The following is a 12701-nucleotide window of genomic DNA, read 5'->3' as shown; positions in this document are numbered from 1 at the left end:
AAGCAGATATTATTGGGGCAGCCATGGATCCCCTTTTACTGTTTCTTTGTTCCTCTCTCCCAACTTCAGTGAATTTTTGCCTTTACGTTCACTTTCCTATTGCATCTGAAACAAACTGCCATAAGCAATGCTTTGAAACAATCCAAATTATCTTACAGTTCTGGAAGTCAGAAGTCCAAAATAGGTCTCACAGAGCTAAAATCAAAGGGTCTCAGAGCTCTAGTCCTTCTGGGGACCCCAGGGGAGAATTCATTTCTTAGCTTTTCCAGTCTAGAGGCTGCCTCCGTTCCTTGGCTCCTGGCCCTCTTCCATCTTCAAAGCCAGCAATTACATCATTAGAGCTCTGCTTCCATCATCACATCTTCTCTGGGTCTCCAGCCTTCCTCTCTCACTTATAAGGATCCTAATGATAAGTTGGACTCACCCTGGACAATCCAGCATAACCTCTTCAACTCAAGGTCTTTTAATTCAATTACATCAGCACAGTCCCCTTTTCCATCCAAGATGAGGTACAATAGGTTCTAAGGGTTAGGATGTGGACATCTTTGGGGGCCATTGTTCTACCGACCACAGCTCTTAATGGGTGCAATTGTTTCTTCCAGCGACTTTCCCTGCACTGTGAGAGCTACTTTGCAACAAGCATCGAGAACTAGAAGTGCTTATTCAGGTTACCAAAGGTCCTGGCTTGCCCCAGACTGAGAGGTTTCCTGAAACATGAGACTTTTAGTGCTAAACCTAGAATCATCCTGCACCAAGTAGGATGGTTGGTTGCCATATCCCAGAACAGACCTGAGCCAGTGACTTATAGTGCTGAATTATGATAACCACACCCCCTTGTCTCAACTTTAAACAAACTGAGAGATAAGTTAGATTCCAACGTTTCACTATAGGATTAGGCTGAGGCTGCTGACTTAGGCTAAATTATATCCTTGCCTAGCTTCTTCTATTCCTTTTCTGCCCTGCTTCCTCATTCCTTTAGTGGATGCTGCAGAGAGCAATTCCTTAAACTACCTGTGCACTATATCTCAAGACCTACTTATGGGATGACCAATCTAAGAAAGGGGATCTAGTGACTTTGTTTACATTTATTCAATTTTATTGAGCTCTTATAAGATATCTGGCATTATATTAGGGATGAAAAACCAAACAGAAGCCAATCCCAGTCTTCAGGAAGCTCACACACACTCAAAAAAGAGGCAATTGAGGAGAACCACTAGTATGGTATGATAAGCACTGAAAGGCATTCAGTGGGCAAAAGAAAAGGCACACTCCAAGGGAAGATTAGGCAGGTTGATCATTAAAGAAGCATGGACTTCGTTTTGAAAGCCAAATAGAGCTAATAAAGGAAATGTTTGCACAGAGTATGTTTGCAGGTGAGAGGTTAAATTTTTTCTGGAAAAGAGAGATGGAAAAGAGAGAAAAGAAAATTAGAACACTAAAAAATTAGAACATCCAACATCTGAATAATAGGAGTTACAGAAAGAAAACAGAGAAAATAGGAAGAAATTTTCAAAGAAACAAATTTCCAAAGCTGAAAAATAAACCATAGAATTGAAAGGGCCAAATTTCCTGGAGCAGTGAGTGAAAGGAGATTTACTGCACTGTAAGATTGTGAAATTTCAAAACCTTAAGGACAAAGTGATGACTTCATAGTTTCCAGACAGAATATAAAAAGGTTCACACAAAAGTCTTATAACCCATGCCTTTTATTTAAATTCAACAATGATTTATTGAGTTAGAAACTCCGTTTGCCCAGGGAATGTGAAAAGGGAATGCACGGTGCCTTTCCTAAGCCCTCTGTGGTTTGGTAAGGGAAGAGAAACAGATTATTTGAATGCAATGAGACATGTGTTTAAAAAAGAGAAAAGATAACAGGTACAAGGTAAAAGGGAGAAGGCAAATCCCTATCTTCCTGAAAGAGTGTGGATGAGTTCCAAGAGGAGGTTGTGCTGGAGCTGAGATTCAAAATGTAAGGATATGCCAGGTCTCGAGAAGGTGACATCCAGGAAAGCCGTGTCTTTTCTTAGAAAGTTACTCCAGATGAATTCCTGAAAAGTGAGGCGGATATATGAAGAGAAAAGAAGAATTGGAGCCCCCAAAAATAACCAAAAGAGAAATAACAATTATATAGCAGAAATAAAGAGTGACCATTTCAGAAAAAGAAGGCAGGTAGAACTAATAATATTTGTCCCTTTTTTTTTTTACACTTTCTGTTCTAAAAGCCATGTTAATAGAATGACATATCTGCTGAAGCATTTGAGGAAAAAAATTAAGGCTATGTAGACAGTTCATTAAATGAAAAAATTGACAATTATTAACTCCAGGAAAAAAAATGAAAAGGTACTCTGTAAACCATGTTTGCACGGGACTAAAAATGTACTTCATTGAATAAACCACAATTTTTATAGAGAGAGTATATAGTACAGTTAGTACAATAGCTGAATTGTCCAAAATTTGTTCAAGTCCTAACCCCTCCGTTCCTTGGCATGTGTTTGGAGACAGGGTTTTTAAAGAAGGAATTAAGGCTAAATGAGGTCAGTAGGGTGTGCTCTAATCCAATACCACTGGTGTCCTTAAAAGAAGGTAAGACAGGCATGCAGAGGGCAAAGAGCACATGCAAAGAGCACCAGCAGAAGACCACAATCTACAAGGCCGGGCAGCAGACATCAGGAGAAACCTACCCTGCCAGCACCTTGTCTGGGGCTGCTGGCCTCCAGAATACTGAGAAAATAAATTGTTATCTAAGCTACCTAGTCTCATATTTTGTTTCATCAACCCTAGCAGACTAATAGAGTTGGGAAAGGTCTTAGTCAAATCTTCATAAATTGCAAAGGAAGTGAATATGATAAAGTATCCAAAATTGATAAATCAAGAAATCTAAAGCTAACCATGTTATATTAAAATATAACTTTAAAAAGTAAAAGGAGTTTAAACTCTTGTCTCTGGGGAGTGGGCTAGCAGCTACAGGCCCACAATCCACACCCCTGAGCCCTTGAAGCCAGATTATCTCAGACAGATATTTTCAGATTTTTAAAAGATAATACATATGCACACTGTCTTCTATTCACTCCCATAGGGAATGAACAACACTAAATAGTTAACATGATATTTTCACAAATGTGTCGTTAAGTTTAGGTCGGGTTTTGCCACCAGAATGAATTTTGATGGTAAAGGTACCCAAAACTCAGTTTTCAAGGCATTTTTTGATTTAAAAAATGCAGACCAGTGATTGTAGACTGGTATTTGATGTTTTAACTACATATAGTACTTTGATAAGAATCAAATCATGTTTTAATAGCTGCTCTGGTAGAAGGGTGGAAGAAGACCTGGGGAGGGGAGCTGTCAAAGAGACTGATGACAAGGCTCATGCAGTAATGAACCAGATTTAAGGATTCCTACAAAGGCAGCAATGTTGGGGAGAGAAAGAGATGGATTTGAAAGATACTGTCAACAAATCAAATGGGAGAGGTAAGGCAGAATTGAGGACCAAGCTCAAGTTGAGTTGTGGGAAGTGCCATTAATTGATCTAAGAATGCAGAAGGACATTTGAAGGGTAGGGAGGCAGGTAACTCGATCTGTGAGTTTATTAGGAGGTGTTTGGGAGGCATTTGAGCTAATAATACTGATTTTGTGTATCTGAAGCCAGGGCCCTAAGGGAGCAGGGGCAGAGAAGATTGGGGAAGAGTGGGGACAGAGAAGAGTGGGGACAGGAGTAAGCAACCAGCATCTCCTCCCTGCTTTGTTTTCTCTCTCAGCAAAGTCTTCTCAAATACCAAGTCCTGAAGACATCCCACTGAGCTCCTGTCCCCCAAACCTGGGTAGATGCCCCTGGGGGTCCTCTCATAAGAAAAGTAAATAGCTTTCCAGGAAAACCATTCTGCTTCAATTAGAGGCTAAAGTGATCACTGACAACTTCCTTTGTAAAGAGAATTTGAAAATAATTCCCTTTACCCTGTCTCCACAGATCAAATTGGGGAAACTGTGAGAAAGAAAATACTTCTTTAAAAAGTTTAAAAAGTTGTTTCAGGGGTGGTTATTTCAAAAATCAAACCCCATATGATATTTAGAACATATCAGAGGATAAGATAACATCGCTATTATTTTAAAGATACTAACATAGCATAAAGTTGATACCCAAACTTGTCCATAATTATTGAAACCATTCTGATATCCATGAATGTACATGCAAAGTCTAAATATAATAAGCATTAAAATCTAAGGGCATTTTAAAACTTAATTCAAGTGGGATTTACTCCAGGAAGGTAAAAACAGTTCAAAATTAGGAACTCTAGTAGTATTTTTCATATTAATAAACCAAAGGGAAAAATCATGTAAAAAGTAGAACATCCTAAATTTTTAGAAATTCAACAAAATGAATAATATATAAAACACAAAATAGCTTACATTGTGCTCAATGGTGAAACATAAGCATTCTTATTAAAGTCCCATACAGTATAAACTTGCTAAATAATAAAAAAAAGAAAAGAAATGACTTTCATATTTTTTAATGAGAAGGCAAGTTTCCCATTATTTGCAGATACTATTGTATTCCTCAGAAAATCCAAGGAAATCAAAAGAAAAACTATTGGAAATAGTAAGCAAATTCAATAATCAGTTATAAAAAAATTGTCAAAAATCAGATTTCTCATACTTAAGGAATAAAAACCTACAAAATGCAATACAAAAACATCCCACTGATATTAATATGTAAAATACTTGTGAATAAATCCAACAAACATGTACATGACCTATGAAGTTTAAACTATGAAAACATAGTAAAAGTTTCCCAAAAAACACATGCACTGATGGAGAAAATATGATTTGCATATAAAGATTAAACATGTAAAGCTATCACTGCTCTAAATCTATAATTTACAGATTTAGTCTATAAATAAATCACCCTCAAACAAAATTCCTAGGTAAACTTTCTGGAAAAACAAATGTAAAAGAATAGCCAGAATTCAATACACAAAAATCAGTAGCCTTCCTATACACAATCAATCTGAAGAAGAAGAAATTAAAAAAAAATTCCTTTTATTATCAAAAAAAAAAAAATCAAATACTTGGGAATAAACCTAACAAAAGAGGTAAAGGACCTATACAAAGAAAACTATAAAACACTGTCAAATAGAAGACACAAAGAAATGGAAAGACACCCCCTGCTCATGGATTGGAAGAATTAACATTATCAAAATGGCCATCCTACCAAAAGCAATCTACAGATTCAATGCTATTCCAATAAAAATTCCAATGACATTCTTCAAAGAAATAGAACAAATATTGATGAAATTCATATGGAACCACCAAAAACCCCGAATAGCCAAAGCTCTCCTGAAAAAAATAAAGGGAATGGAGGCATCACATGCCCATATTTCAAACTATACTACAAAGCTGTAAGAATCAAAACTGCATGGTACTGGAACAAGAACAGACACATGGACCAATGGAATCAAATAGAAAATCCAGAAATAAACCCACAGATTTACAGTAAACTAATCTTTGACAAAGGAGCAAAGAAATGCAATGGAGCAAAGAAAGTTTGTTCAATAAATGGTGCTGGGAAAACTGGGTTGCTACATGCAAAAGAATGAAGCTTGACTACTTCCTCACACCATGCACAAAAACCAACTCAAAATGGATTAAAGAACTAGACATAAGACCTGAAACCATAAAATATATAGAAGAAAATATAGGCAAAATACTACATGACATGTACCTCAAAATCATCTTTACAGACACATCACCCAAAGCAGTGATAGTGAAGGCAAAGATAAATAGCTGGGACTACATCAAATTAAAGAGCTTATGCACAGCAAAAGACACAATAACCAAAACGAGGAGAAACCCCACTGACTGGGAGAAAAATGAAATTTTGCACACAACACTAATGATAAAGGACTGATCACAAAAATCTACAAAGAGCTGATGAGACTCAACAAAAACAAAGAAAACAATCCAGTCAAAAAATGGGCAGAAGAGCTAAAAAGGAACTTCTCCAAAGAGGAAATACAAATGGCCAACAGGCATATGAAAAAATGTTCAATATCACTTGCAATCAGGGAAATGCAAATCAAAACTATAATGAGATACCATCTTACACCAGTGAGAATGGCACATATTAAAAAAAAAACAACAATAAATGTTGGCAAAGATGTGGAGAAAAAGGGAACTCTCCTGCACCACTGGTGGGAGTGCAAAACAGTCCAACCACTATGGAAAGCTGTGTGGAGATTCCTCAACCTACTAAAGATAGAGCTTCCATAAGATCCAGCAATTCCACTCCAAAGGACACATTCAAAAAAGATAAACTCATGCCATTTGCAACAACATGGATGGAGCTGGAAGGGATCATGCTCAGCAAAATAAGTCAGAAAGAAAAAGAAAAATACTGGTATTTTTCTTTTCTCACTCATAGCAGGAATTTAGAAAACCTAAATAAGGAACCAGGAGAAAGACTAATTATAATAAAGAAAAAAATCAAAATCAACAAGCAACTATAAACCAGAGACACACTACACGGTGTGGGGAGGGGAAGAGAGGAGGGATTAGGGCCAAAATAAGGGGGGTGGGAATTGTATGGGGAATATAACCAAAACAAAAATGCATATATTGTGCAAAAATGAAAAATGATGAAAGAATTATATAAAATAAAATATTTTAAAAAAAGAATAGCCAGAATAATAAAAATATTTTTTTAAAACGTGAATATTGATGGGGATTCATTGCTTTATAAATTCAGTTATTAAAACAATGATGAACAGACAGATCAACAACACATAACCAAGGGCTGGGTAGTGAAAAGGTGGTGTCAAACAATGACACAATCTGGAAAATAAATGTGCATAATTGCCTTTCATTTTACATAAAAACAATTTTTTTCCTATGGCTGCCTTCTAACAAACCACTTTCACACAAACAATCAACTCAGAGTCTGCTACTAATCCCCTCCAACCAGCATTATCTTCTTTAATTCTCTAATACAAACCTGTGAGGTAGGTTTTTGCTATTTCACAAATAAGGAAATCAGAAGTTTAGAAATATGTCCAGGTTGAGTGGTAGATCTTAGGATGAAAGCCAGCTAGGTAAAGTTTGAGCTCATTCCCTTAGAAACCCCATTCCCACCCCAGTCTCTCCTTGGATTCTAAGGATACCCCTTCTGAAGGTGTGTCCCAGTGATTCATATCTAAAATGCTGGTATGTCATGGACAAAGGCAGGTCTTTGCTTAAGCAATGCCCCCAAATTCACAAAATAACTGCAGATAAAAATGTCTGAAATATTCTGCTAACATATAAGTTTTTCTAATGCCATATGACACCATTTTTTAAAAGCACCAATTTTGATTCAATCTGACCATATACTCAGTGCCAGACAATGTTAGGTACTTTGTCAACTTGTAATAACTCAAATTGCCCCCTCACTCAATGAGTTGTTGTTAAGCAAATGGGACAAATCCAAGAGTTTCTGACTTTACCCAAGAGCCCCAGTAGACTAACCCCATCCTTGAAGTCTTTAAAGACTGTATCACCAGGTCCTCTCAGATGTCCGTATCCCTAATAGTGCACTTTGCCATTAGAATCTAAGGGTCTTATCATTGTCTACTTATGAACTCTGAAAACAGGAACACATATTCATATTCCTAAAGCCTGTGAAGGTACCTAGCACGTGGTAGGTATTTAAAATTGGTGAAACAATGAAGATAGATTGATTGACTGATTGATTGATAAACGAAGACTTTACTCTTAGCTCTAGAATACAATAAGAGCCAACTCCCTGAAAAGACACTCATGAGCTAACTGTGGGTATGACCACTTCCATAAGGCAGCTTTTCATTCATAGAGAAGACTGGAGAGCTTCCCTATTACACACCGCCATTATCACAACACAATGGTCAACTGGTACTTTTTATATGCCTGTTTTTCACTCATCAACCTTTGGTTCCTCCTTGGTGCTAAGTCCTTTTGCTCATTTGTATCTCCTACTGCTAGATCAAAGTCTAGAGCAAGGTGGGAGTTCAGTGCTTGTTGCTTCAATGCATGAATTAATGATTGAGTTTGTGTTCCTACTCTATCAAAAGTCCAAATACAAGACACAGGGTGATAGTCTTCTGACAGAGCAACTATCAGGGATCCATGCATTTTCTGCAGTTGATTTGACCAGGGTTCCCTCTCATCTCCCCTTTGGGAGGTCTAGGACCACTAGACAGTGGCTAAAAGTGCTAAGGGAGAATCTTGGTTAGAGTGACTGAAAAGTAGAGTAGTCATGGTGGATCTGGCCCAGGTAACAAATTCTGAACATACTTCACATCCCATTGGTCATTCAGTGTTACAGCCAACAAAGGAAATAATGTTGTGCTGAGAGGAAAAACAAATTAAAGAGAACAAAGCTTAAGCATGCAGCTTAGCTGCAAGCTAAGAATACTTCCTTCTTAAACAGGAAGCTGGAGCAATGTGCATCGCCCCAGCCTTCAGAGGCATCAAATGCTATATCACAGTGACCATCTGGAGGGAGAATTCTCCGTTCCAAACTCCGCTGTCAGTCAGAGGAGGCCAGAGAATTCAACCAGAAGTTGGGAGAGAATTATTATTGAGCCTTTTGGAGGAATTTAACATTACAATTACAGTAATTATTATTCTTATTAATCTTAAGAAATCTAAAATTGTCCTAGGCCGTTTTGAGAAACAGAGGTCTTCCTTTGCTAATAAGAACCTAAGATATATGTGGGATTAATTTATAGTTGTATTTTGATGATACTTTATCTGCATAAAATTCCCCAAGAAATGTGCTAGCCAAGATTTTATTATAGCAAAAGAATTCTTAAATTAAAAAAAAAATAGACTTTATAACCTAGGAGGCAACTAACAGCTTAAGACATTCTCAAAAGTCCCCCTGTTTATAACAAATTTAAATACATTATATCAAATATAAAGCCCTTGGAATAGATCTAAAACCCCCAAACACCAGATTCCTCTCACTTGTCTATGCTAAGTATTGAGTCTATGCCCAAATTGATGTAAACATGACTTAAGATATAAGACTATTCTTTGCATGTATAACCACACACACATACACACAATTTTTTCTTCTAATATCCGCAAGTACTGGATCCTTTAGCCTTCTTTCATAGGTACTTTCCATTTCACCGATGAGCTTAAATCCCGCTTAAGCCAATGACATGTTCTCCTTAAACCTTTAATTACAAATCCAGGCACTGAAGATTATGTGAAACCATTTACTATGTCCACAAATATACAGAGAGAGGGAAAATCACTAAAGTTTACTTAATCAGAATTTTTTAATCAATATTTCGGAACATGCAGAATATTTGTTCACCTCCTCCCTAAACACCAGGTATCCTCTTCTACCTCTAGGCCCCAGAGCACAAGATGTTACCATAAGAGAAATCCTTGTCACAATATCCTGCCTAGGATAAATACTGATTTTTTCCTACTAGTACTTTTATTTACTGAACACCAATTCTGGGCCTGTCCTTGCTCATTGAGGCAAAATATTAGTAAGCCTCAGTTCCTGCACACTAAAAAACCATCAAAAGGGAGACATAAGACATGCAAGTAAAAATCAAAGTCGCACTGTGAACAATAGGAACCATTTTAAGTGTTTCTCACAAGCTGGTTATATAAGTAAACACATCTCAGCAGCCATTGGTCATAGTGCTATGATAACTCCCACCTCATAGATGAAGAGACTGGGGTTTGGAGAGACCAAATCTCATAAGTAGGAAGCAGGGAGAATGTATTATAACAAGGAAGGAGCTAATTCAGCCTGGGTAATGCATGAAAGACTTCAAGGGGTGAGAAGTCTTTGGGTTGAACCTCAAAGAGTAAGTAAGAGGCTTCTGGATCAACACTTAGCTGGTGGGGAATTTAAAATAGACAATGTTGCTGGAGGTCAAATTTCCAAAAGGATTTTCAGAGTTGGTAACTGGATTTTTTTTTTTTTTTTTTTTTTTTGGTGCTTGTTTCTCAAAACAAAGCAATAAGATCATTAAAAAATTAAAAATTAAATACAAGTCTCTTCCACTACCGGGAAGTAGAGCAGTCTTACGAAAACTTTCATGAGCCCAAATGATGTAAAGCAAAGAAGCAATTACCATTCATTTATATGGAAACACTTTTTAGAATTCCCAGACCCAAAAAAGAGCCTACCAAGTCACACCAACTAACGCATCAAACCATAAGCTAGCCGTAAAACAGTACTAAGACCAAGCAGGAGCCGTGTGATAAATGCACAGCCAGTATAAGGTAGAAATAATGTGCGCATAGCATAGTTGCACTTACCAGAATCAGGAAGACAGCGCACATGCTGGAAAGCTGCAAGCTGGTAATGTTGGGATATTAGGCTGTGTCCTTGGAGGCTGGAGTGGTGGGCCGTACAGGAGACCCAGATGTAGAAGAGAGAGGAAGGTCATCGATTAACATCCATCAGGGCGGGCAAATCACTCACATCCACATCTTCTGGTCCAGCCTCTGTGCAAAGGAGCAGGTTGGTCCCCTCCTGTGGCCTCTGTGGAAGGCTTGAAATAAGCACAGTGGAAGATGGCGCATCCCATGGTGGTGGGAGTGGTGTGGTAACAACACCTGAAGGGTGCGGATCCTACACCTCTAAATCACACACAGTGTTGCAAGACAGTGACACCTCCATTCAATTTTAAAATGATTGTATGCTTGACTGTTTAGCCGTAGGCATTTTTCTACTAGACCATTCTTTGTAGGAACTCAAATCATCCCGGGGAATCGGCCTCTTTCAAAAGTAAAGTGCCCTTTCAAAAGGAAAGTTACACTTTTCTGCAATCTTTGCAGCCCTGTCAGTCCCAGAGAACATCTCAGGTAAGGGCTTCCTTCCTTCAGTTCCCGACCACCTCGCTTTCAGGTCTGTGTTAAGGTGCTTGAGCTTTATGCTAAGCGTAACAACACCCTTACAGACTCTGTTGGGCTTTTCTGATCCCTTAGGACAACTCACCAAATAAGTGGTGATAAAGTACAGAGGCTCACAGCCCAAAGCTCTGGTGGCAGACACTGAGGTGCCCGGTGGCTCCAGGCGGGGGAGCCTGGCTTCGCTGCTTCTAGAACCGCTGCCAAGTAAATGTTGCACGTGATTTTTGCTTTTTGTCGGGAAAAATGCAATGCTCTTTGGATTTCTTTCTGTTAGCAAAAAGCAAGCACTAATGTCGGCCTTGGAAAGAAGCGGGTGTGATGTAGGGCAGGAAGTCTCAGTGCAGGTTCTCTATGATCTGAGCAGATGGGTAAAGAAGCGTCCTGGAATCCTCGGTAGCTCTTTCAGGCTTTTATTGAGCTTTTACCAGGTACACAGCAGGTAGGGGTGCTGGGGAGCCAGAAGGCTGACAGGCCTCCCAGGCCCCGGGTGAATCTTCACTCTTTCTGGGCTCTCAGGTGTTCTCTCGTGGCTGCTTCCCTGCTGGTTCTACTGATCTCATTCTCTTCTCATTCTGCTGCCGACCCTTGAGGCCGCCCTTATAAGCCCAGTCTCAGCACAGGTGTGCCCACCTACGCATTCCCACACCCTGCTCCAGGTGTCCACCATCAGGCATGCATGTAGGACCGCAGGGATCCATCATTAATCCAAATGGCAGGAGGGTGGAAAAGCCTGATACTTTCTCACTTACCCTAAACGTGGGTAATGTGAAAGAAGGAACACAAACCTCCGCCCCGCTTGATCTCTCTCTTTAACATGATACAATTAGAAATTCATTCTCTTTTTTAAAGATTTATTTTATTTATACAAGAACCAGGGTACAGGCCAGATGTGCAGGAGGGTGAGAGGATTCACCAGAGGCAGAGCGGGGAACAGAATAGGCAGACTGACGAAATACACTGCTGAGGGGAGCAGTGGGTGAGATAGGAGAGGTCGGCTCGCCATGTGAGTTGCTCCGAGGCCGACGGGGATCGAACCGGCACTGCAGAGGCTGCGGACAGCTTCACAGTGTTGCACTCAACCGCCTGCACCACCAGGGAGGCCCAGAGAAATTCATTCTTTTGAGCTAAATTATTGTCTGCTCCCTAACAATCTCCTACTAAAGGCACAGGGGAGACACATGTTACTGAATCAGTGTCCCGGCTCCATGCTACACCAGAGTTTGACTGCCAATTATCACCTGGGTGACCTTGTGCAATTCCTGATGTGTAAAATGGGCATGATTAAGAACAGTATAGCCTCCTAGGTTGTTTTGAGCATAAGAGAAGACATGCAAAGCACTTAGTATAGTGCCAAACATTTTGCAAGCATTCAATAAACATTAACTAATCCTATAATTAACAAGACCCCAAAAGAAGGAGGATTAGAAGTGTCTGGATGAGGGGGCAAACAGTGAGGGTAGATTTAGGGGAAACTATCACTGTTTCCCTGGAACTGAGGGTCAAAGACATAAAGAAGAAAAAGGTAGAGATTGACAAGGGAGGACAGGGTCCCATTCATGGTGTGTAGGGGTTAAGTCTCATACGTTACACATTAGTTTCCCCATAAAACTTCAATTCTCCGTATTTGTAGCACCCAGTTCCTACCAGGTGTTTAATAAGTATTTATTAGATAACTAACTGAATGAATGAGGGGTTACCTTTTGTATTTATGAATACACATAAGATGTATATAAGAAAGGCAGGAAGAACACACTCTAATTATTCAGTGTAGTTACACTGAGTTTGCAAGATTACAGATGATTTGGTTT

The sequence above is a fragment of the Talpa occidentalis genome, unplaced genomic scaffold (genome assembly GCF_014898055.3).
Source record: "Talpa occidentalis isolate TD23 unplaced genomic scaffold, MPIMG_talOcc4v2.1 talOcc4.10, whole genome shotgun sequence".
NCBI classification, from domain to species: domain Eukaryota; kingdom Metazoa; phylum Chordata; class Mammalia; order Eulipotyphla; family Talpidae; genus Talpa; species Talpa occidentalis.
The sequence above is the reverse complement of the archived record's forward strand: the minus strand, read 5'-3'. Positions refer to the sequence as shown.